General features: G+C 51.3%; 1 protein-coding gene across 1 annotated transcript in view; it reads left to right on the top strand.

The window, feature by feature from the left end:
• The first annotated feature begins 13,311 nt into the window (after positions 1-13,311).
• Positions 13,312-24,711, top strand: part of CTNNA1 (catenin alpha 1) — a 111,916-nt gene continuing 100,516 nt past the window's right edge. Inside the window, exon 1 of the mRNA XM_027468651.3 lies at positions 13,312-13,473. The gene's annotated coding sequence lies outside the window, so the exon portion shown is untranslated. The remainder of the gene's footprint in view (positions 13,474-24,711) is intronic.

Raw genomic sequence — 24,711 nt, 5'->3', positions numbered from 1 at the left:
CAGCGTGTGCTGCCGCGAGGGCAGCGTTGGTGTGAACCCTTCCCCCTTTGCCCGATGGGCTGTTGGCCTCGTATCTGGAGACCACCGGCTTGTTGGGAAACTACATGAATTATTTTTGTGCTGCGTTCAGGCTGATAGGAGGGGGTTGGTTAGCCAACAGAGGTCGTTAAGGATGTGAGTCTGCCCTTCACAACAAACCACCAGGCGCTGGGTGAAAGATAAGGATGATGGAGCCCCCCTGGCTGGAGGAGAGCTGTGGGCTCACCAGGCCCAGACGCCCCCAACCGACCGTGTGCCCCCACTGAGCCGTGTCCCCAAGCACCACGTCCACAGGTCCCTTACACACCCCCGGGGTGGGGACCCCCCCAGTGCCCCGGGCAGCCCGTCCCAGTGCTCGGCCACCCTCTGCGGGACCAAATCCTGCTTGAGGCCTGCTCTGGGCCTCCCCTGGTGCAAGTTGGTGCCATTTCTTGGGAAGGAGTTCCAAAACCAGCTTGTTTTAAGCATGTGACAGGAATTGCCTACAGTGGTGTTGGGGTCCCCTGAGGTGGGTTTGGGACCCAAAGTGGGCCGGGGGCACGGGGTTGCCGCAGCATTTGCCCCCGTTGGCTCCCTCATGGAGCTGTCTCCTGCAATGCTTACGGCAGCAAAATCTGCTGCAGGCGTGTGAGGGATTCTCCGTGCAAAACTGATAAGCTGAAGCCTCATTATTATCCCACACAGTGATTATCTCGACTTGATGAAGTCTCATATTTGCCCAATTTCAGATTGAAACCTTCCCCTTCTCAATTTGAGCCTAATTCATTTCTTGACTCCTGGTTACAGTGCAAGATATAACAAACGCTCCCGGCCTCTGCTGGCTCTGATTTATATTGTTAAGAATCATTTACTCGCAATTAAAATGAGCCTTCGGGGCTTTTGCAAACAAGCCGGATTACCTCACAGCAAAGCATTTCCTTTTTGTAAACAGTGACTGTGGGGCTGTGAAACGGACTGGGATGGGAGGAACAGGAGGGGACGTTTCAGCTTTCCCCATCCCTCGTGTCCTGAGCATGGGGACATGTTGGGGACTGGGCTGGAGCATCCCTGGGCACCCCGGCTCCCTCCTCTTCCTCCTGCACAGGGAGGAAGGAGGCCAGGGATATGCGATGCTCCCTGCCCCACCACCCCCATCACCCCTGAGCCCCCTGAATGATCTGGATCCATCCCCAGGTGCAGCTCCAGGGACGTGGGACCCAAGTGCCATGGAGATGTCACCAGCAGCATGTTCTTAATGAAGATAATTAACAGTAGGATCATGTAATTGGCAAAAGCTCCTATTCTTGGCTCCTCTGCTGCAGCTGCTGCAGACAAAACTACCCTGCAACCAGAGGATCGCAACAACCCTCTTAAAATATGAACTTGGCCAAATGCTGAGGATTTGGGATGTAAATGCCCCAAATCCCAGCATCAATTTACAGTAGGGCTGCTTCTTCAAAGAATGCAGCCACCCAAAAAGAGGGTCTTCAACAGGCTCCTAGAACAGCTGAGCGTAAGTACATGTAAAAATTCTGTTAGGCTGTTTGCAAAAGGCTCTGTCCATGCTTAAAAGTGGAGAGAAACTGCATCAGGAGGTATTCGCGGAGGAAAATGTTTTTGCTTTGGCCTGTTCCAAGCTCTGTAGTTTCCCAGCACATCGCTTCCCACAGCAGGAGGTCACCACCGGGTGCTGCTCACCCACACCTGATGGGCACCAAATTCATGAGGCCAAAAGCTGCTGCCCCTTGCCGACCTGGATGGGGTGGCAGAGCTCATCGCTGTCCACAGCTGGTGGCCAGGCTGAGGAGCTTGTTGGTACCTTCTTGCCTACAAAAGGCCGGGAGAACCCACCCCATGGTACAGAGCCAGGGGAGCTTTGTGCTGGGGGGAAGCAGCACTTTGCTTGCCTGGCTCTAGCTCCCTGCCTGCATCCAGCAAATCTGTATGCAGCTTTGGTTGGTACAGTAATCCAGGGAGATGGTTGGGTGGTATCCCACTGCCATGCTCCTACCTGCCCTCCCTGTGTGCTGTGAGGGCTCCCTGCCCTGCGAGGGATGGGATGGGATGGGATGGGATGGGATGGGATGGGATGGGATGGGATGGGATGGGATGGGAGGTGTTGTTGCAGCTCAGACCCAGCTCCGTGGCCGGGATGAGCAGAAAGTGCTGAGTTTTCCCCATGCTGGGCTCTGCATGGCTCTGCATGGGCTCTGCCATGTCCTCCTGAAGCCTCCTGGGGGCTTGGGTAGCAGGCCACAAACCTCAAACCCGTGCCACAGGCAGTTATGTCTCTTCTAATTAAGAAGCCCAAGGCTGCTGTGAAGCTGCTGTGAGCATGGCAGTGCTGTTCTCCCTCCTGGCTGCTGAGCTGGAGGGAAATCTGGTGGCAAAGGGCTGGCTGGGAGGGCACCCTGCTGCTCTGCACCACTGAGCTCATGGCCACGGGGATGGCCCAGGCAAGGCTGCTGGGGGATGCGGGGTGGCAGGGGCAGAGATGCTCCGTGCCGTGGGGCTCTCTTGCTCGGAGACCTGAGCCCCGTGGCTTCTTGTAGTGTTGATTTGTGGCTTATCCCACAAATCATTATGGTGTGGTTGAGCAGTGCCTTCCCAAAGGGCTTATGAGCAAGGCCACCGCGCTGTCTCGGGGAGCTGCGCTCACAGGGAGCTGCTGCTGCCTCCGCCAGAGCTCTGCGCAAGCACCCATCCCCTGCAGTTATCTGCTGCGGCTTCCTCCGCTGACATGCAGTATTTATTTGGTGACTGGATAATTTGAACCTATGGAGTTATTAATTATGACCTTAATCTGATCATTGCTTTGTTCCATTTTTAATTAGCTTAGTCAAACTGAAGTCATTTTGCTCGGTAATATACTTGCTTAAGTGCACGTCTGGTTGCGTAGCCTTTTTATATCCATCAGAAGCACTCAGGGCTGGCTCGCTCCCTCAGACTGCAGCCTGGGGCATGAACTCTGAGCCAGCCTCGAGGAGCAGAAGAGGTTTGCAGGCAGCCTGCTCTGCTCCTGAGCACTCAGCACCCCTTGGACCTGTCCTGTGGGTAACGGGGAAGAAAATGGGAACTTTGAACCCCTGTGCCACCAAGAATTGGCCTCTTCGTGTTCAGCTTGTGCTGAATGCAGGTAAAGCACTGCTTGATCTGGACGTGAGGTTTGGAGGAGCACCAACCCAGATGTTTTAGCAGGAGCTGTGCCCTGCTGCTGGGCACAAGGAGCTCAGCTTGTGCGCCCTCTTGGCTCTCAGCGGAGCCTCACAAGCAGATGGAGGTTTTCAAGTTATCTGCTTTTAACCACTTTAGTGATGCTCCCGGGTAGCTTTTATCCCAGTGTCTTGGAAAGAAAAGGAAGCTGCTAGCAGAGGGCATGGGCTGGGCAGCCTCGATGGCATCTCGGAGCTGCCAGCACCCAGACATCCCCGGCTGCACGGGACAGCTGGGCTCGGGGCTTGGGGCTTTGATGCTGAGAGTTGATGGCTTATTTATGGTCCTAGGGCTGAGATTTCCTTAATCTGGGATCTTACTGCAATCCCAGCTCCCCAGGGCTGCACAACACAAATCCCTGCCCCTGGTTCCCCCGGAAGAAGGGGATGATGGTGCTGGCTGCTGCTCCCTTAGGCCTGTGGCTTAGAGGTGCTGGAAGGAGCTTGTTTTGCCCCATTTTCCCCTCCCATTTGCATTTCCAGCCCTTGCATGTTCATTTGTGCCTGGCCTTGGCAGCTGAGGATGGCAGCTCGAGACCAGAGCCTGCACAGGGTTGCCAAAATCATGCTGCCATTGCCCCTGCTGCCTTTCTGCCCGGCAGAGGTGCTGGGGCCATTCGGCACAGGAGCGCTAATGAAACAGAACCAGTCCCTGCCATGTTCGCTGCTTTCCCCCGCTTTATTGCCTAATTCACAGCAGGGCAGTTCCACAGCCGTTCTCTTGGGACTGAATTTAAGCAGAGCTGTATTTAATCACCTGTCTCATTAATCCCTAATATTCTGTGTGCAGACCTAGCGAACGGAGCTGTGCGAGAAGGCAGCGCTGAGGTGGGAAGGAATTAAACAGCTGTGCCCTGATGGCAGCCCAGCCACCAGCTCCTCAGCTGCCAGGGGCTGAAACCAAGGTTTCACTGGAGGACATGGCCCAAAATCTGCCCAGGGCCCAAGTGCCACACTGCAAGGCAAGGACAAACGTGGAGCTGGAGCCAGGAGATGCTCCCTTCGGGTAGAGCAGGACCAAGGAGGCTTCGTGCCAACATTTGCACCAGGCAGGTCCCGTCCTGAAGATGGGTGTCACCAGGCCCTGGGGCTGGTGGTGCAGGTGCCGGTGACCTCCTCCAAGATGCGTGTCCCCTCTGTGCCCCCCCAGAGCAGGGCCAGTTCCCACCTGCTGTAGGACACCTCCATCTCCCCCGTGTCCACCAGCCCTGGGGACGCAGCAGGGCAGGATGGGGCTGCAGAGGGAGCTGGGAGCATTGCCATGGTTACAGGCACTTTCCTCATTCTATTTGTGTCTTTTTTTTTTTTTTTTAACCATTGCTCAGGTAGGTGTACTGCAAAGCAGCCGAGCAAAAGATGTTGGGATTTCAGATCCCTCCAGCAACCCGTATACCCCAGGATGGGTAACGAGGAGAAAGGGACCCCAGGTGGTAGCTCCCTTCTTCTGTCCTAAATTAGACAAGTGGGGGTCCTTCATTTGGCTCCAAATCATCCCTCCAGGTTGTTCTCCCCACATGATGCTTGTCTGTGAGCACTGGGCAGAAACAGTGATGAACTTGGCAAGGGGAAGAAACCCTGTGCAGCTGTGATTACCGATTTGTGTTCAGAATTACCAAACATCAGAAGAAACGAGGACCCTCCAGCAGTCATGTAGATGTTGTCCTCTGGTCTCTCCTCTTCATCTCCTCTTACAGCTCCTCATGTCATGTGTCTCCTTGAGTTATGTTCTTCACTGGGCAGGGACCTGTGATGCCCGCTCCCTGCACTGCCCAGGGCCCTTGGCAAGCTGCAGCTCTTCCAAAACATTTATGGTGGTGTGGGGAGAAAAAAGGCAACTTTGGGCAATTCCTTTCTCTGCAGGAATCCCCCCAGGCTCCCTCCTAAAACTGTTCAATCTCCCTCTGATGCAACACCCGTAGGTCTACAAAACCTGTCCTTTCTCCCTGAGCTTGACTTAAGGAGCCACCCAGCTAATTGGTGATAATTAGCACCGATAACTAGCAGGCACACCTCAGGACGGTGATAATTTGGGCCTGACCCTGTATGAACTGGCTCTGCTGTGGGTGCTCACGCCCTGTGTTGGGCACTGCTCCCCCTGGGGTCTCGCTGTTCCTGGGCACCGTGTGAGTGCTGCGTGGTGGGGACGGCCGTGCTCGGCTCCAGCAGGACAAACAAGGTCGTCTGGGTTTTTCCCTAGTATTTCAGCTATAATTGAGCACTTTCTGCCATGAGGCTCCGGAAGGGGTTTGGATCTGAGGCACTGATGTCTTTTTGAACAGCGAGAGGTGGACTTGTGCTGCTCCAACCTGCTCCTGCAGAGAGGGGAAATGTCCCCGTGCTTGGGGACATGGCAGCGTCCCAAAGCCTGGCGGTGCCTCCTGGGGGTTTGATGCTCTGGACAGGACGTGGCTGGGGACAGGGCCCCGGGGTGAGCCTGGGCAGAGCTCTCCCATAGTCAGGGTGTTTGTTCCTTTTTTGTGGCTGGTTTCCAGACAGAAATAACAGCTCTGAGCCTCAAGGCCTTTCAACCGGCTCTTCCCGTCACTGCTCTCTGAAAATAACAATAGTGGGAGGTTTATGTTCCTTCCTTTTTTCCCTAATTCAATCTTTCCGGTGATGTTACAATTGCTTAAGTGGAGCTTTCCCTGATGCGATGTCAGGGCTGGCCGTGTGGCAGAATTACAGCCGGCTGAATTTCTGCTGCGTTTTCTCTCTGTGCTCGAGCCTTTGCAGCGACCGCTGGCTTTGTGTCCTCCACCTGCTCACAGCTCTCCTGTTCCCCCCGTGTGTGGTGGCACCAAGATCTGCCCAGAGCTTTGGGGTCAAGCACTTGATGTGCCCTGCCCATGGCAATGCCACCTATGGGTGCTGCCACCGAGCTGCTGAGCCAAAATACGCTGAAATTGCCAATGCTCTCCTGGAAAGACACAGAAGCAAGCAAGTGCTGGGGATATACGCTGTGTGCTGCTCTGCCTGTGCTGTAAAGCCGTGCAGGTCTCTGAAGAGCTGGGGATGGTTGTTCAGAGGCATGGGGAAACCCCAGACGTGCCCCAGCATCAGTGAACCCAGCAGGATGCTTCCGAAGTCAGCGTTACTTTTTCTTCCTTTGCATGAGAGGAAAGCAGATCAGCATAAAATCAGCAAATACGTTTGCTGGGCGTGATGCTCTTGCTGCAATACCCCGGGGGGTGGGAAACACCACTAATCCTTCCCCTGGTTAAAAAGTATCCCGCTGAAAGTATTTATTCCAGCCTTCTTGGGAAAACAGGAGGAAATAGCAGGGAAATACTGCCCCATCCTTTCCATGCCCCAGGATACGGCCGCAGAGCATGGCCAGCTGCCCATGCAGACAAGCTGAAGGATGGGGAGGAAATGTGATTATTTTTTTTTCCCCTGATGACTTTCTTCCCAGTGATCCTAGCTGCTATTTGTAACGGCAGCAGATCCGTGTCCTCAGACAAAATCTGCTTTTCAAGTGATGATGTCCCTTTTTATAATAAATGCTGCCAACTCTCAGAAGTGATAGCTCACAAACAATTGGCGAGAGGACACGAGGACTGCTCTCCGAGATGCCATGCAGAATAGATCTTCCACTGTACAGCAACAAATCAAATTTAGGGAGAAAGGATTTGAAAACAAATTACCAGTGAGATATTTCAAGCTGACAGCAATTTGGAGCAACTTAGGTCTGTCTGGTAAGAACTGTATTCCTTTTATTTCCCTGTCAATAGCAGCTACCTTATAAGATTGGTTTCTCGATGATAACTCTCTTGTCTGAAACAGAAACTCCTGAGTACACTTAAGTTGATAACTCCCTCTTTGATCACATTTCAGCAGCAATACTTTTCACCTTGACGACAGCATGTCTCCCTTTGGAGGGAGTTTCAATGCCCAGAGAGCCACATGTCGGGGGATTGCCAGTTGCAGGGAGGAGAGGGGCAAGACCTGAGCTTGGACGCAGGGGTTGGGGATGGTGAGGACACGAGTTTGGGTTTTTTCCACTGCTTATATCTGAGAGTGCCACCAACCTGCCGTGCCTCAGTTTCCCTGCTGGCACAAAAGAATAAAACCCATACGTATTTGTCTTCACGAGAAAGAGGTGATTATCTGCCAGTAATCCCTGCTCCTTGGGAATGCCGAGGCACTTGGCCCACCCAGGGGGTGTTTCTGCAGCCACCCACTGAGAGCTCACCCCGTGGTGAGCGTGCCGGGTGTTTTAAGCATGGAGGCACACCAGCAGTGTCCGTGTCCGTCAGGGGGGACGCAGTGGCGAGGAATGTGTCAGGGCAGGAAGGAATGCAGCAGCACTGACATGCCCCGAGCAGCACAGACATAAAAGGAGTGCGCCAGCCTGTAATTTGCCTGCAATTTCTCCTCAGGAAGCAATGAAAGTTTACGACTCGCCCTGGCCATGCCCGTGTATCTCTTCCAGAAAGAGGCGGATAAAAATAGGCTGGAATTGCATGGAGAAAAAGAGAATGCTGACATCCCTTTGAAATCTCCTTGCAGCCAACTGTTCCCAGCCTATTTTGGCCAAGGGTTTAGCAAGGGGGGTGTCAGCTGCGGCTGACCAGTGCTTCTGTCCCCTCGGTGTAGCACTGCACCAGGCCCAGCTCATGGGCACGAACATCTCTGCTGGGGAAGTCAGCCAGGCAGAAAGCTTCCTTCAATTAGCTCAACCTTTTGGGGGTGGAAGGAAGGGATCCATGCTGCTGCAGAGCAGCACCAGCTCCCCTCCAGGTCACCTTGGCCGTGGGACAGCAGGAGGGTTTCCACGGTGCTTCCTCCATTGTCCCACTTGGTGTTTGGGGCCAGATTTTGTCTTGCTGAAGCCTCTGGATGCTCCAGTGCAGGGCCAGCTGCTGGCAGCACGGGATTTGTTTCCTCCACTGGCTTCTGCCTTTGTCTAGCATTGGGAAATAACATATTCGTCAGGAAGGAGGAAAGCTTTGATCCAATGATGCCTTAAATTTGCGGGTTATCTCGGGGTCCTCTAGCACCCTAAATTAAAATCACCCAGCTTTTGTTTTGCACTGCGTCCCCCCAGGATAAGCACTGTAGATTGCTTTCTTTATTTATTCAAGTGGTGCCTTAGAAACTAAAATCTTCTACTCTCCGTGGATATGAAATGCTCAGTGATATAACGGAGGCTCTATTTAAAATTAAGAATGTTCTCCCAGTGCCCTTGGCTAAGCTTTCCTTCCCTGCACAGTCCCACCTCTCTGGGAACCACATTTCAGTGGTTCTGTATGCCCTTAGTCTTCACAGCATTTTAGTATCTTCCCAGATGGAAAGTGCCAAAGAAATGTAAAACCTTATTAATTAAAGGCTAAAATAGATGCAGCGTGTGGAGGTCAGTGACTCATACAGTAGGATTCTCAGGCTTCTGCTATGCATTGCCTCGGGGCACTTTTTTGAATGTTCCCTTCTCTGGGGCTACGGCAGTTTATTACACAAAGGCTGTGCGAACGGGAGGTGAATGCAAACTGCTCTGGCTGCACTGCTGGCAAAGCAGCAACCAGTGAACCCAGTTCATGCTGACTCTTTTGGGACAGCATAATTTCTCCTCGTTAGGGTTTCCGCCTGTTTTTCCAGGATGCCCATGCCGTGGGAGGGGGGAGGATGCTGACCCGTGCTGCCAGCCCCTGGGTTTGGGGTCATGCTGGTGTTACAGATCGCTTTCTCTTTCTGCAGGCCCCAGGAACATTTAGCAGCAGAGGAAGAGACAGTGCTTGTTAGAATCCAGTAGCTTCCTAAGAATGAAGCACAGCATGTTTCTAGTAGAACATTTTTCTTTGAGATGGTGGGCAGTGGTGGTGAATGAAGTAGTTGTAAGCCCTGGAGTCACCGGGCAGGACAAGCACCGTGGCTGTAGCCCTGGCTGGAACAGATCATGCTGAGCTTGGAGGAAGCAAGTCCCATCCCCAGGCAGCCCGCGATGCCAGCACGAGCCCCTGGTGTAGGTGCAGATGAACCGGTAAAGCTGTTCTCCTGACTCAGGTTTCTTTAATTGAGGTGGGTGCTTTAGCTCTGCAATGCACAGCTCAGGTGGTGCAGCTGCAGTCCCACCAAAAGCAGCACCTACCAGTGTTTCCACTCTGCTAGCACAATCCTGAGGCATCCATCGCCCCAGGACATTGAGATTTATTTCCTGGCTGTGCAGATTCCTAACTGGATCCTGGGAGAGTTTCTTATTCCTTAGTGTGAGGAGCCCTGCGGAGGAATGGTGATGTCTCCCAGCTGCATGGGGACGCTGAGACTGACACTGGGGAGCCCCTGGGACTCAGTGCCACACCAAGCGTGAGATGGTGTTTGTGCCAGACCCTCCACTTTGTCTCACTGTGCTACATCGCTGGCTTCACCAGAGGCACCCGAGGGGACACTGCTTTCTGGGGTAACCCCCAGAGTGAAGCCCACCCAGCTGCAAGGTCCTTGCCCTGCCCCTGCCCCCCATGCTGGCAGACCAAGGGATGGGCAGCAAGGCAGGGACGGGCAGAGGTGACAAGGCTCTGCACGCTGTCACTCCTCTGTGGCTGTCCTTCCTGCACGGCATGGCATCGGCTTGCAGAAAGCCTCTACCCCCTGCTATTTGGACCCTCAGATTATTTTATCTTTTAACTTATTTTTATTCTTCTCACTGACCATTCAGCCTCTTCTGCAGCAACTTCTAACAGCATTGCTCTGCATCCTTCCCACTTCTCTCCCTCATTCCTTTCATTTCCTGCCCTCTCCCATTTTCTCTTGATTCCCCCATTACCACCCCTTGACCCAGCAGTCCTGTCTTTACACTTCTCACTTTGCTTCAATGATGAGTTCTCAGAAATAATAAAACTGAAATGCTTGTATTAAAAAACAAACAAACACACACACACACAAAAGCACACATACACAAAGATCAAGCGTACGCTTTGAAACAGGCATGAATGTATGCATAGAGCAACTATTTTACTTCCAGTAATGTTGTCACAGAAACAGAAAATCCAATTCTAGCTAAAGCACATCATTTAGACCCCGCGTACGCTGTGACTAATAGACAGCACAGGTACACCAGGTGCTATATAAACAAGACCCTTGCTTGGCACACAAACCTGCCCTGGGTTATAATGGTGAAAGGGCAGCTTTGCTGCTGTGACTACACCCACACGGGTATCCTTCGGCAGCGCTAGGCAGGGATTGCCCTTGTGCACACCTCTGACTAATGCAGTTATGTTGCCAGCAGTGCGCAATCGCCAGCCGTGGCCTGCTGTGACGTGCTACACCTCGTTTTGCCCTAATAGAGACAGGACTGAAAGCGTTTGTTTGTTTTGTGCTTAACAACCTACTTGCGGTATCGCTGCAGCAGCCTCTCCTCCTCGCCTGTTCTCTCCCTGGGTTTATATTTGCTTTTTACCTAGTGAAAAGGGGTGAGAAAAACACGGAGAAAAAAAAAAATACAAGAAAATGGAATTACAAAACCACAAACATTGTTAAAAGGGAGATTCAGGGTCAAGCAGAAAACTTCTGACTCATTTCAGAAAATGGATTGGATTTCAGCTGCTGGCACAGCCTGATGCTGTCTTAATGACATTTGCTGGATGGGAAGTGCTAGCTATTGTTCCTGGGTGCCTGTCTAAACAACACCCCGCATTTCAGTCTCGTTGACAGAGCCTGCCACCATGTTCCAGAGTGAGCTGTTAATTAAGAGACAAAGTCCAATCCCAACCTAGCTGGCTCTATTTTTACATGATTTTGTTTTTTGTTTGCTGAGTCTTTTAACTTGATCCATGAACCAACAGAGCTGCCAGCTGATTGCCTACTTTTTGCTTTGCTTTTCAGCAGCACAGTACAGAACGTGTGATTCTCCACCACTCCAGGCCTTCTACCTTTGAGTTTGTAGTTTTAAAAGGGACTTTTTTTTTAATCTGACATTTTGTCCTGAAAGGATGTGAGACGCGCAAAACCGACGAATGTGGAAGCCACCACAGGAGGCCAAGACATGATATTAAAAGGAGTAATGAAAGAAAGCAAGCTATTGAAGTGTAAACTCAATTTTACTGAGAGTATGCTACAGATCAGAAATGAGTAGTTTGAATCCCTGGTGCAACTGACACCAAAATATTAATGGTTTGGTATAAGCAGGAAGTACAAAGAGCTTAAAAATCTGTTTTCTCTATGTTTCTGAAGGGGAGTCTGTTTGTTAAGACACTGAGCACCCTATATTATTTTAATAACTAACGTTTCAGTATCATAATTATAGATCTTGCTTTCTGTCGATTAACTTTGCTCACAAGGTCGGACTCTTGATCCCTATTTTCTTTCTGGATTGTAAAACAGGGGCATTGCATTTATTTCCCTGTCTTGGATCCCTTTCTTGGATTAAACCTGCAGGAAGGGAAAATGCAATCTAAATCGCTGCAGGACACCGTCTGTCTTCCTGCAGGAACGGCTTGCAGAAGTATGGCAAAAATAGGAAACGGGGTCCTGCTAATGTCATTGAACCCGGACCCGGAGGAAAATCGCAGTCATAAACCGCTGCGTGCCTCTGCGGTGCCTCTGGCTGGGGGCTGGCCACTGGGGAACCTACACAAGCTCTTTGCTCCCTCGGCTAAATTAGAAAGCTCGGACGTACACTCCCCGATGGTCGCCCAGTCTCTGTGTATTTTGATTAATATCAAAGGACGGAGCAAATAGATTCAGGTATCTCAGAAATATCGGTAAATGAGTCATGAAATGTATTAAATTTATTCATTTGTTTTCACAATCCAGTGCAAGCAAGCATAAGTTCTGTAGGGATATTTGAATTAAAAGTCATGTCAAAACATAGTGTGAAAAATCCCAGTCATTTGGTACAGGATAAAAACGGTCACTGACATTTTTCAACGTGTTTGAAATAAATTACTCCTTAAAGGCAGCTCTTCCTATCCACAAATCTACCTCCATTGACTAATGTTCAGCTCCTAAAAACTCTCTCTCTTCTGGCAGGGGCTCTGGTGCTGATTACGCCAGACACTGGAAATAGCAAACCCCAGCTCAGGAAATCCCCCACATCTGCCTTGTCACTGCTTGGCGGTGCTTTTATGTCACGGATTTCCTCCTGTATCCCTTCTTGTCTGCCTTTTCATCATTAGAGACATTTGCATGAAAACAAGACTTTTCCTGAAAGCAATGGCTCTCAAGAATGTTAAAATACTACACATTATTTTTCCAAAAGAAAACACCATTTTACATAACCCCAGAGGAACTGAGCTCCAATTTTTCCTCCATTTTCTTGTAAGGCCCCTACCAGTTTCCCAGTCGGTTTGCTATCCTTGCGCCCTGCAGCAGCCCAGGAAGGTAAAGGCTGCCTCAAACTTTTTTATGAACTCTCACAACCAAGGGTACAATGGATGTTTCCTCTTGCTGAAATGAGATATCAGAAGATTAATTACGACTCGGTAACGCCCCAGTCAACAACCATGGCTTGGACTTTGGATGTCGCCATCCTTGGGCAGCCTACAAACCTCTTCAGCGGAAACAAGACATATGAGGAGTGGCCGAAGGAACTGGAGCTGCTTAGTCTGTATAAAAGGAGGCCGAGAGAAGGCCTCACAGCTCTCCAAGGCGACCCGATGGGAGGTTGCAGTCAGGTGTTAGTTTCACTCCTCAAGCGAAAGGACCTGAGGCAGTGGCCTCGGGTTGTGCCAGGGGAGGTTTGGCTTGGACATTGGGAAGAGTTTCGTCACGGAAAGGGTGGTGGGGCACTGGGACAGGCTGCCAGGGGGTGATGGAGTGTGTTTAACAGACATGGTGCTGAGGGACGTGGTTTAGCAGCAGACTTGTGTTAGGTGGTGGTTCTCCTTGGTGGTGTTTCCCAGCGCAGTGCCTGAGCCGATCACCACCACGGCCATTTTCCATCCCCACGAGGAGTTCCCGCTGCAAACTTCGATCCCACCTCGGGACCGAGCCCAGCACAGCCTGAAACAGGCCCTGCTGCGGGCCCGGACCCCCGGGGAAGGGCCGAGGGGAGCCGCGGGGGCACTGCGGCCACCATGGGGCCGGCGGCCGGGCCCCCCCCCAGCCCTCACCTGGCCGCGGGCGCTGCGGGGGCGGCGCCGCGGGGAGCGGCCGGGCCGGGCCGGGCGGCGCGGGGCGGGGAGCGGCGGCGGGAGGCGCCGGAAGAGCCCAGAGCCTCCGCGGGACGGCAGCGGGCGGCGGCCGGGACAAAGCGGCCGGGGGCCGGGCAGCAGCGAGTAGAGAGCGGCCGGGGCCCTCCGCCAGCTCCCCGGTAACTCTCGGGGCCGCCCCTCGCCGCCTTGGGGCCGCTTGGAAACTTTTGGCCGGGCCGGAGGGGGGGGAGTTGGGTATGGGGGAGGGGGTTGGGATCGCTCCGTGCCCGCGGGTCCCTTCGCGGGGGGCTCCTCGGGTCCCCCCTCGGGGTCCGGACCCCGGGGGGGGGCTCCGGGAGCGGGCCCGGGGCCTGGGGCGCCGCCCGGGCCTGGCTCTGGGGCCGCGCTTTGGGGCGTGTGGGCTCGGCAGGGGCTGGGGTTTCGGCCAACTCCGGGCGAGTTTCGGTGGCTGGGGGGGGGGTGGGGAAAAGGTTTCGGCCCCGGGGCTGAGGGGGGGTCCTGGGGAGGGTGGGGGGCGCCGTGGGGTGCGCTCGGGTGGGTGGGCGGCCCCCCCGAGGCCATAATGTGCCCGTGCCTGCGCCCCCATGCTCCGAGCACAGCCCGGGCCGGCAGCTCCCCTCAGCACAACTTTGTTTGCCCAGCTCCGGCCCGGCAGCATGCGGCAGAAGTGCAGAGCTCCTCTGCAGGCCACAAGTTTTGTCCTGCTGCTCGTGCCCCAAAAGGCTCCTGGCCCCATTCACCCCGGCCCATTGGGATGGACCCGCCTGCTCCTACCCCTGCCCTCGCCCCACGGTGTCTCGGGCTGGGAGCCCCCAGGAGCTGTGTGGCTTTGGGGTTTAGCAGGGAGCTGGGGGGCTCCTTGGGCCCCCCACCCTGGCTGTGTCCCCTGCCGGAGCTGTGTTGTCCCACACGGGCTGCGAGTGCCCAAATCCTGCTTGCAGCACCCAGAGCCACCCGGGGCGGCTGGGTTGGGCTAAGCCGGGGTCTGTGCTGCTTCCCCTCGCCTCCCCCCCTTTATTTTCCCTTTTCCCTTTGTGTTTTTGTGAAAGGTGTTCCCGGGGCTCGCTCCGGTTCCTTGTTGTTTCCTGCGTTTTTCCTGCGGGGAAGCGGGGGCGGTGGGAGAGGCCCTGCTGGCAGCGCCTTGCTCCCAGCACACAGCCTCCACGGCCAGCCCAGGAAAGGCTGGGGCTCCTCAGCTCCGGCCTGCTCTGAAACGGACCGAAAGCCCAGTTTATGGCCCAAAACTCCGGGTCTTTGGGTGCTAGGGCCGCCTTAAGTGTTTGGTGAGAGTTGTTTCTCCTTGCCGAGTTGAAACTTCTTGTTTAAAGAGGGCATTGTTTGATGTTGAGTCATTAACAGTTTGCTGTTCACAGAGAAGCCGTTTTGGAAGGAAATGCCTTTGACTTTTCTCAGGAGAAACAGACAATGACTTAGTTTTTGTTTTTAAAATGCTTTGCCCCAATCTTGTCCGTAACAAACAACATGCCCTCAGTCGTTCGTGTTTTTTCAGCCAGCTCTAATAATAGGCCTCCGCATCCGAGATTAAAAGTTTACCCAAGGTGGCAGGGGGGAGCGCAGCGGGCAGAGATTAGAAATCCTGCCCTGACTTTAAAATACTGAAGCATATATTTACGTCTCGGTACATCCTCCAGCTTTGTGAAACATCAGCGTTTCCAGGGTCTGACGTGTAATGGCAAACGTTAATGTACAGCTTCTTCACAGGGCTTCTGTGGGTCTGATACAGTGAATTGAAAGATGTAATAGCAAATTAATTTGTGTGTTTTCAGCGGCATGAATATCTTCCTTCTGCAGCTGTGAGATGGAGAAACTGATCTTGCAAAAGAATCCACATCAGTAGAAATGGTTATGGGCTGGAAATAGGCTTCAGTGGAAAGTCAGACCCGCACTGAACTTGTGTCTAATGTTACGATTTGATTTCTAAACTTCTTTTCTTACGGAGAGAATTAGTTAAGCTCACAAGCATTTAACGGCCGAAGCAATCTGCTCGTCATAGATGGATAGCGAGGTCAGCCTGGGGTGAGGACGTAGGGGGCCGTGCCATCCTGTCAGGGCACTTGCTGTGTTGCGTCAGCTTCAGTCCTGCTGGCATCTCTGGGCATTGCTGGATGCCAGAGGAAACGTGGTGAATGAAAGAGGAGTGACTGTTACTTTGTTGGGACCATACCAGACTGAGACAAAGTCACCCAGCACAGCCTTGAATGGCTGTTACTGTTTTCTACTATCTTGCCGTAATTGGAAATTGCTCCGAGTCTCGTGTTGTGGAACGTTAATGTATATAACCTTGAGGATTTGGGTTCTTTATTACTTCTGGGAATTCACCCTAATTTAGCTTTATAGCTAATCCGGAATAGCTCCGCTCAGTGAGCTTGTAGCTTGTGCATTGGTTGAACAGAATTGCAGCTTCACAGAAAGTGCAGATGTTTGATAATTACTACTTTTAGCTCCATACTATTTTAATCCAGCGTGTGAGACTGAAAATAAAAAGTACTCACAAAGCCGTGTACCAGCACCCTTGCTGGAGGAAGTAAACAGGAAAGCTGAGCACTGAGGGTGATCTGTGGCACCGGGAAGCAACGGTGGCAGGTAGGAGTTGATGCAGGGAGGTTTTTCTTTGAGGTAAAGGAGTCGCAGGAGGCATGCAGTGACTGCAGCTGCGAAAGGGATCTTTCTCCTGAAAACCTGCGACTCATCGTCTTCCAGTCAGGGTGACAATGGGCGTGACTCTGTTTTCCTGTGCGTAATGGCTTACTATAGCACTCTCCTACTAGCAAATCTGATACTCAAATATGATTCATAATTCCTCCTCGACTGTTCTTTTTAAAGAGCCAGCTACCTTTTATCTGAGCATGATTACGTATTTTTGATAGTTAATCCCAGCTGCACCATGTGAAACATCTGCTGGTCCTTTCACAGATGTTTATAAACAGCCCTGGTGGAATCAAAGGGGAGCAACCTTTATTCTGTGCTGTGTGCAGTGACAGAAATTATTCGGTATTCAGATCTAAACTACCCCAGTTTGCAAAGGGAGGTTCTCCGCTAGGCCCTTGACATCGCCTTAATTCTGTTATCATTTTTCTAATTTATAAGACAGCTACTTGATTAATCATCTAAACTCAGAGTATATTTTGAAATGTTTTCTTTAAATCAGGCAGCTATGAACGGGAAAAGCAAGCTTGGGGGCAGTTCTAACTAACGGGGATAACTTACCAAGGTGGAGTGGAACAGCAGTGAGAACATTGAACCAAACTGGATGCCCACCAGCTCCCCAGCAGGGCTGCTTTAATATATTAAATGACACAAAGAGGAGGAGTGTTGATGTACATGATGATCTAGGAGTGAGTTAAATTCCTTAATGTTTCCGAGGGGGCGAGCAAATAAGCTAGAGCAGTGGCAGCAGCGTGGCAGGTAGGGTTTTGCTGCTGCTAATGAGATACAGTTTTAGTTCTGTGTGTTTTTTCCCAACTACATCCAGTTTTCTAAGCTGTCCCTGCCTTGTTAGGGAGCAGAGCAGTGCTTTGCTGCTGGTACTTCAGAAAACTTTCTGGTCAGCGGGAGCTGATGCCAGGGAGCAAATGAGATGTTGGTGTAAGTTAGGTCTGGGGTGCTGAGAGCCCATTGGTGCTCCCTGCTCTGGAGCAGCCTTCAACAGCTATTTTAAGAAAAAGAGAGTGAAATTAGAGGGCTTGTGGAGAGCCGATGAAGGATCGGGAGAAGAAGGTTTTATTTTTTTTTTCTGGAGATGAGAAAGCTTGGGTCAGACACTTCTGTCCTTGCTGCTGTGCAGCACCAGATTGAGAGGGTGTTCAGGGAAATAGCAGATTTGCTTCCTTTCAATTAATAAAGGAGTCAGTAAGAAGTACAAAGAAGTGGTGCTACCAGGAACGTTTTTCTAACCCTTGCCCTTGTACCGCCTTTCCCACCCCCTCAAGGGTTCGAAGTTTTTGTTGGTTCAGTTTATTTTGGGTGCTTTCACAGGTGGTAAAGCAGCTCTAAGGCTTTAAGAGAGGATTTTTCGTGTCCTGTCTTTTTTTCTGGGTGATACAAACTCTGCCTACGAGATCCACTTAAATAGTCTGCACAAAGGCTACGCTAGCAATATAGCTTCGCATACCCAGAAGGGTCAGCTTAATTTTTCATGTAAACAAGGCTGAGCTGTGTGCCTATAAAATGGTGTTTAACCTGCGTAGCACTGGGCAAGTCAGTATTCATCTTTGCAAAGTGCTCTTGAGATTTTCAGCTGGAGCCATAGAAAGGTAATTTTTTTTATTGACTAGAATAATAATTGTATTCAGAGGACAGAGCTGGCTGTGTGCAGACAGACGCGGGAAGGTGCACGCGGGTCTCTGCTGCGTAAATGCAGCTAATGGAGATGTACAAGCTGCCTGTCCTGTACCATCCTGCTTGCAAATGTGTCATTGTAATGTATGCTTGTAAAACTAATTTCCTTTGGCATGACTCGGAGACCTAGCGAGTCTCATTGCTCAATGTCGAGGAGATGCTTGGGATCTTGGATAATTCATAAAATAACATTTGCGGGTATGTGTGGAGGTGACGAGCTCCGTACGGGCTTCACGTGTGATTTGTCAGTGTGGAGGAACAGTTCATTTCGAGCGGTACCTGGTGTCCAGGTGTCTGAGCCGAAGCATCTTGGAATTGAAATAATTTATTTAAAGGATGAGAAGTCAGAACAAGGAGCTGGAGGTGGTGAGCGGGGCGCTTGGTGCGATGTGATGAGCGCGGCTGAGATGCCCGCCCAGCCTCCCGTCCTGCCTGCACGCCCCTGGCTGCGGGGAGGCCTTGGTTGGATGGGTCCCATCGGCTCTGTGCCCAACTCCTGGTCCTTGGTGAGGTCTGAAATTACGGGACCTCTGCCAGGCTGCCAGGTAACACCACCAGAAGGAGGGGATAGGGCAGGAACCCCAGGGACAGTCCCATGCCTTCTGTGTCATGCTAGTGGCTCCATGTGATGCCTTGGAGCTCTGGTGGATGCTCGTAGGTGGTGGCCCCGTTCAGAACTTCTGACCCTGGCCACCTTTCACAATCATTCAGCTTCTCGTCTCCATATCCCTCTCTGTCTCTTTCTTGGGCGGTGGCAGTGTGTAACGCCATCCCGAAACGGGAGGAGAACAAGCAAGCAATAAAAGGAGGAAGTAAAACGTAAGAAAAGGTCATTGTTTCCAAAAGGCACAGTTCAATGACTTAACTTCTTTCAAATCCACAAACCTGGCTGGGAGTTAAGGCTTTATACAAAGGAGGAACGTGCTGGATTTTCTGGGAGAGCAGAAAGCCATCCTCTGGTTTGGTCGTATGAACAACCAAACGGCTGAAATTTCTCTATGAAATATTGGTTTATAGTTACTGCCACTTGGAAAATGCGTTTAATTACGAATCTCTGCTGTTACAACTGGAAACATGTTTCCTAACGAACATTAAGCAACACGCCCTAAGAGCAGAGCTGTAGGGAGTGCTCCTAGGGCAGTGGGCTTAGCCATTGCTTGTTGGTCCAGGGCACTTCCACTGCTGCTGGAGTCCTCAAAGTGCTCTAATTTTGTACTAATACACTGAAGAGAGCAGTATAATCTTTTTTTTTTTTTTCTTCACTTTTAGCTGGGATTAGGGAGAAAAGCAATGAAATACAATGCAACAAACACCAGCAAGAAAGAAAAAAGCTGGAAGGCTTATTTGTAGCGAAACAGAGTAATGCAAGCTAGTTTTACAGGGTTAAAAATCCTATAGCCTGAAAGGGCTGGGGGGACAAAAGTTCCTTTCTTGTCTGTGTGTATCAGTACTCTACCATCAGGTTGTCTAAGCCGTTTTACTGAGTTTGCAGGAAATGGTCAGGATCATTTGGTTGTGTTCAATGAACATCGTCGTGGGTCTGGCAAGTCAGTGGCTATCAGTGAAAGGTGTGGAGTTCAGCAGAACCTGAGTGCTGGTGGAAAGGTGGGACAGGACAGGAGCTGTGTCTTGTTTCTTGCTCTTGGAGGTGAGACAGAGAGAAAAGTTTCTTTAATCAGACTGTAACTCCTTTCTTAACTCAGTAAATCACTGTTAGCAGATTAACACTCCCTCTCTTTTTCTCCCCCAGCAAAAACCATCAAGCAATGACTCCTTCCTCCTGTTTTTAGGAAATGTGGGTGGATTAATGAGATTTATTATTATTATTTTTAATTCCAAAAGCTGCTTTCACTGGCCATCCACATGTTAAGGCAGTGACGGGCGGGGGCTCCTGTCCGGGCAGACCGCTGCGTACTCACAGCGACTTCGTGCCTGGTGGGTCTGGCTGTGGCTTTGCAGACAGCTGCGGTGTGCATCCAAAAATCTATTACAACAGCTTTTTTTTAATTATTACTACCTGATTTGCTCTTCTGGAGAAGCTGTGAGGCTGCTGTTGGTCCATCCCCTCCACGTTGGCAGCATCTTCGGCTTTGTTCCAGGCTGGTGGGGAGAGAAGGTGTTTGTTAGAGCATCCTCCCGTACTTATTCCTCCAGATAATTGCAGTCAGTTAAAAGACACTTAGCTCATCCAAACAACACTTGTGTATTACATTCATGTTCGCTCTTCATCCTGGGGTTTGTTTTTGTGTTTTTCCTTCCTTCTTAACCAGCAGCATGTGTTGGTGGAGCTGCAAGTTGAGAGTTGTCTGGAGGCGTGCAATGATGGTGCAATTCTTATTCCCACATAACTAATTCCTTGTTTATAGTGAAAAGATGTTATTGAAGGTTGCCGTGTGCATAAAGAGAATTTCTGGGCATTATCACTTCTGGATTTTATTCTGTATTTTTCCCCCCACTAATTGCTTTGTCACTTCGTAGATGAGTGTTCCTGAATGCAAGCGAAGGCCTGGGAAAGGAATTCTAAACGACTTGGTTGAAACTTGAGAAAGCATTGTACTTCCGAGGAATCTTTAAGCTCACGTTCTTCTTTGCTTTAGTGGCTGTTGCTCTCTCAGTAGCTTATGCAAATGGAAAAGGCAATGGAGAAAATGCTTTCTCACTTCTGTAACATGATGGTGAGTTCTTGCTCTGTAGTCTTCAGTTGTTTCTGTGCTGGTGGCGCAATTGAGAACAGTATCGTGTTTACTCTCTCTCAGTATAGACTGTCCATTTTGTCCATGTTTAAGCAAATTCTTTTATCAAACCTCTAATTAGAAGAGTCTCATTTCTCTTCTTTCAAAACACGAGTGTCAGCTCCAACAGCCCCTGTATTTGCATACTGCAGTTCCATAACTGTTAATGAAAGCCCAGATGTAGGAGATGGGGTCAGCTGAAAGCACTGAATGGTATTGCATAACCACGCATCCATTTGGGAATGGAAATGTGGTTGGAGTGGGGTCAGGTCCTGGTTATTTCTGACTCCACAGCTTAAACTGCACTTTTATGGAGAGCTGAAGAAGATCCGGATGAAAATACCCCGGGTTTGTTTGCCTTTTATTGCTAGCAATTGTGTGTTTTTGGTTTTGTTTTTTTTTGCAAGCTAAACAAGAATTAATTTTGCAGAACTGGCAAATTGTTGTGCCAACTGATAAAGTAGGTCAATTTATTACAAACTTTGAGGAACGCTTGTGGCACAAATTCATTTGTTAAAAGGTTGTCCCTTTTTCCTCACGTTCACTCACTGCTAACTTACATCGGTAACGGGAACCTGTGCTGGCAGGGCCTGGGCTTCGTGGCGGTGTGCTCTGTAGCCCCAGCCTAGCTATTACATCTCCAGCTCCTGCGGCTCCCCTAGGGTCTGAAACTCGTGCTGTAAGTGGCAGGCAGCTCTTCTGCCATTAATGGCTCAGGGAAGCCTTACTTCACCAGGGATTTGAGCCTCAGGGGTGGGAAGAGGGCTCTCAGGAGCGGCACTGAAGTGGTCCCGCAGATGTACGGTTCTCACCCGGGCTCTGACATCCCCGCTCCAGCTGGGTCTGCTTGTCCTGTCTGCAGGTGCCGTCGGCACAAGCTTAAATTTAGGGAGAGTGGTGGTGAGAGGGCTGGGGTCGGGTGTTGAGGTTGCTTTTGCTGCAGAGCTGAGTTAGCGAGGGATGCTGCTCCTCTCTTCAACCTCAGGTGTGTTGCCCTTCTGCCTGGCTGCAGTCCTGATCCAAAGAGCAGCTGAAATGCATGGGTTAGAAACCTAGTGATTACTTGTGCTGATTTTGGAAGGTGTCTTCTGGGTGTCAGTATTGCATGTTCTGGCATAAGTGGCACCAGTATTTTCCTGAAGACGGAATGAGTGGGCTTACTGGGAACGCTGATAGCTCCCTGCACAGGCTGTGGTATCTCCCTTCCCCAAATGTAAAGTTTTGCAGCTAGAATGTGAAAATAAATCTTGGTTATAAGAGAGATCCTTTCGCTAAGGAGAAGCCTGTGCGCCTTGTAGAGCAGTGCCCGATACCTCATCAGTTTTCTTTGTGTGTAGTTAGACTCCTAGGTGTATTTTGGAAGCCACAAGCCATACAGAAATAAATGGGAAGCTTGTTGGGCCGTACAGCCGTATCCATCTGGACAGTTAAGCAGGCACAAGCACGAGTTTGGTTCTTGCATCCTGTAAGGATATCATCCATGACTTGAAGCCTTAATGTGGCATGAATAAACCAGTAATTGCCCGTGCTTGCTGTGATTTGGCTTGCACCGCCATTCCAGCTCCTTTGAGGCAAGATAATGATGCCAGAACAGAACAATCAAAGCCTAACGCTTACGTAAGGAAGGCGGGAGGCTGCTGCTAGCAGTTACTGCTCCAAAAAAAGTTCATTGGGAGCTGTGCAGTCGTTGCTGTGGTCCCAGGAACGCTGGTGAGGTTGCTTCCATCTTCTTAATGATAGCCAGAGGAAATTGCAGGTGTGAAAACCTGCTCTTACAGAACTTATTCCTTTATTTTTTTCCTTCTTTTTTAATGCAAGCTACTTAGAGACTTGCTACAGCAGCAGCTACGTAAAGGTACACGCCTGGGTGCTGGCTGGTGGCTCCCTGCAGGCCTCCTGCATGGCGGTACCAGGGGTACGTGCAGAAAGTACTCTCTTTCTTCACAGAAAGAGTACACTCTTTGTTCACAGAGAGAGTGGTTGCACACTGGAACAGGCTCCCCAGGGAAGTGGTCACTGCACCGAGCCTGACTGAATTTAAGAAGAGATTGGACTGTGCGCTTAGTCACATGGTCTGAACTTTTGGGTAGACCTGTGCGGTGTCAAGAGTTGGACTTGATGATCCTTAAGGGTCCCTTCCAACTCAGGATATTCTATGATTCTATGAAAGGTGCTGGGGGTGGCTCTGGGTGGGCACCATGCCCCCAGGGGCACTGACGAGATGCAGGTATACCCAAAGGGAGATTTCCTCCTCCCACTTGGCTGGTTACTACTGCCTGTGCAAAAACTTGTCATGAGGCTGAATACATTCAAGTGATGGGAATGGTTTAATAATTAAAGAGTAGTCAGTGCAGCATCTATAGCTTGTGGTCGCATCTCAGGTGGTGAAATCCCAGTACTAGAGCTTTCTGTAGAGGTAAAAACTTCACTGCATTTGTGGTGGAGAGCACGATTCGGTAGTCGAGCAGAAGGACTTTGAGATTGTTATGTTAGGATGGCTGTCTGCTCTTAGTTGTGTATGCTTGGCTTTAAATAAACAGCTTCTATCAAAACCACTTAAAACCTCCTTGGAAAGCCCCATGTGTGCCAAACAGCCCTGGCCAGCAGCGATTCCTCCTCTGAGAGGAGCGCTGCGTTAGGTGTGGAAGGAGGCAGGAATGCTGATTATTGGATGGGTTCGGTGCTTGGGTAATGAAACCAACCGAAGGAATTCCTTTGGGAGTGGAGGAGCGTGGCTTGCCTTCTGGCTGGAGGATGAAGCTGGGTTGTCACGAACCCTGCCCTGTGCCAGGCTCATGACCTGGGTGATAGAACAAGGGATATTCACGTTGCATTGTGCAGAATATCCAGAGAGACTCTGCGAGCACACTAGAGGAGAGGATATAATTCAGAATGACTGCATAGGGAAATAGGAGAGGAAGAACTAAGCCACAGAACAATGTGCTGGGTGCATGTTGCTGGGCCTGGGCATGATCAGCTGCACAAAATGGGGAGCTAGGGTGGCAGACAGGGAGCAAAAATGGAGAGTGTCCTCCCAGGTACGGACAAAATACTGTCAAAACTACTCATGCAATAATCTTGTTTGTTTTTTGAACAGCATAATGCTCAAATTCAGCAGGCAGGCTGTTGTGCTTGGCCCAGCACTGACCCCGCTGCGTTCCTCAGACCACGGGTGGAATGCTGTCTGCCTGCAGAGAAGGGTGCTGTGCTTCAGTTCTGTAAGGCTTCGGGAAGCTCCGTGTCAGGGTAGCTGAAATTTGAGGACTGGTAGAAGATGATGGGTGAGAGGCTTAGGGAGAGGCCAACTTGTTTGCTGCCGACAGCAGAAGGTGGTAGGGCTTGCCCTGCAGCAGGGGAGCCCTGTGGTTAGGGCTGCGGCTGCCCGGTGGGAGAGGTTTGCTGTGGTGCAGAGCCCAGGAGGCCGGGGGATGGCCTGGTGCAGCGCAGGCCAGTCCTGCTAGCTCAGTGCTGCCTGAGCCAGGGCCAGCTCTGCCTCCGGGTGCATTTGGGAGCCCAGCCTGGATGGAAACCCCGACCGTGAGCACACCTTGCCCTGGTGCTGCCATTGTGTCAGTGCACAGAGCTCGCTGTTGGAGGACGGCTCCTTCGTCAGCCTTGGGTGCCTTCGTTCTTACCCTTGCCAAAGAACAGAAATGATTTGCATGCCACTATTCTGGCAGTAAGCACCTGTAGTTAGTCTTAAAGCCTCCAATTAGTGGTTCTGGAAAGCACTGCCACCTCTAGCAGTGCTCCCAGAGCACCGTGGGCCTTCAGCGTGTGCACGGCGTGCTGGCTGCTGAGAGCACAGCGTCCTTCAGCCAGGGCGAGCTGCTGCTGGCCGTGCCCCAGCCTCTCCCGAGCAGGGCTGGGCACTGCCATGGGTGCAGCTGGGTGGCACGGCACAGCATGGCACAGCACAGCACGGCTCACCTCCACCCGTGCTGTGCAGCCCCGTGCCCTGCAGGCAGCGCAGCGAGGTGATGTGCATGGGCTGGGCTACCCCGAGAGCATTACAGCTCACTGCAGAAGGTGCGTGTTGGGCTGGGGCAGGTTTGTGGCCGGGAAAGGAGGGTCTGTACCCCAACAGCATGTGCTTGAAGTTGGGAGTGTAACGGGAACCTGTTCTTCAGCTTGAACTGTTGATTTGGTGGAGGAGGCAGGGGGTGAGGTACCCAGGGATGGCTCTTGCAGAGATACTGTTTGACTGGAAACTGAAATTTCTGGAAGCAGCAGGGAGCTTTGAAAGTGGCTTCCTTAAACTCCAGATCTTCCCCCACCTGTCGTGGCCTTGTGTGCATGCCAGAA

Source organism: Anas platyrhynchos, chromosome 14, assembly GCF_047663525.1.
Source record: "Anas platyrhynchos isolate ZD024472 breed Pekin duck chromosome 14, IASCAAS_PekinDuck_T2T, whole genome shotgun sequence".
NCBI classification, from domain to species: domain Eukaryota; kingdom Metazoa; phylum Chordata; class Aves; order Anseriformes; family Anatidae; genus Anas; species Anas platyrhynchos.
This window is presented reverse-complemented; position numbering and strand designations above follow the sequence as displayed.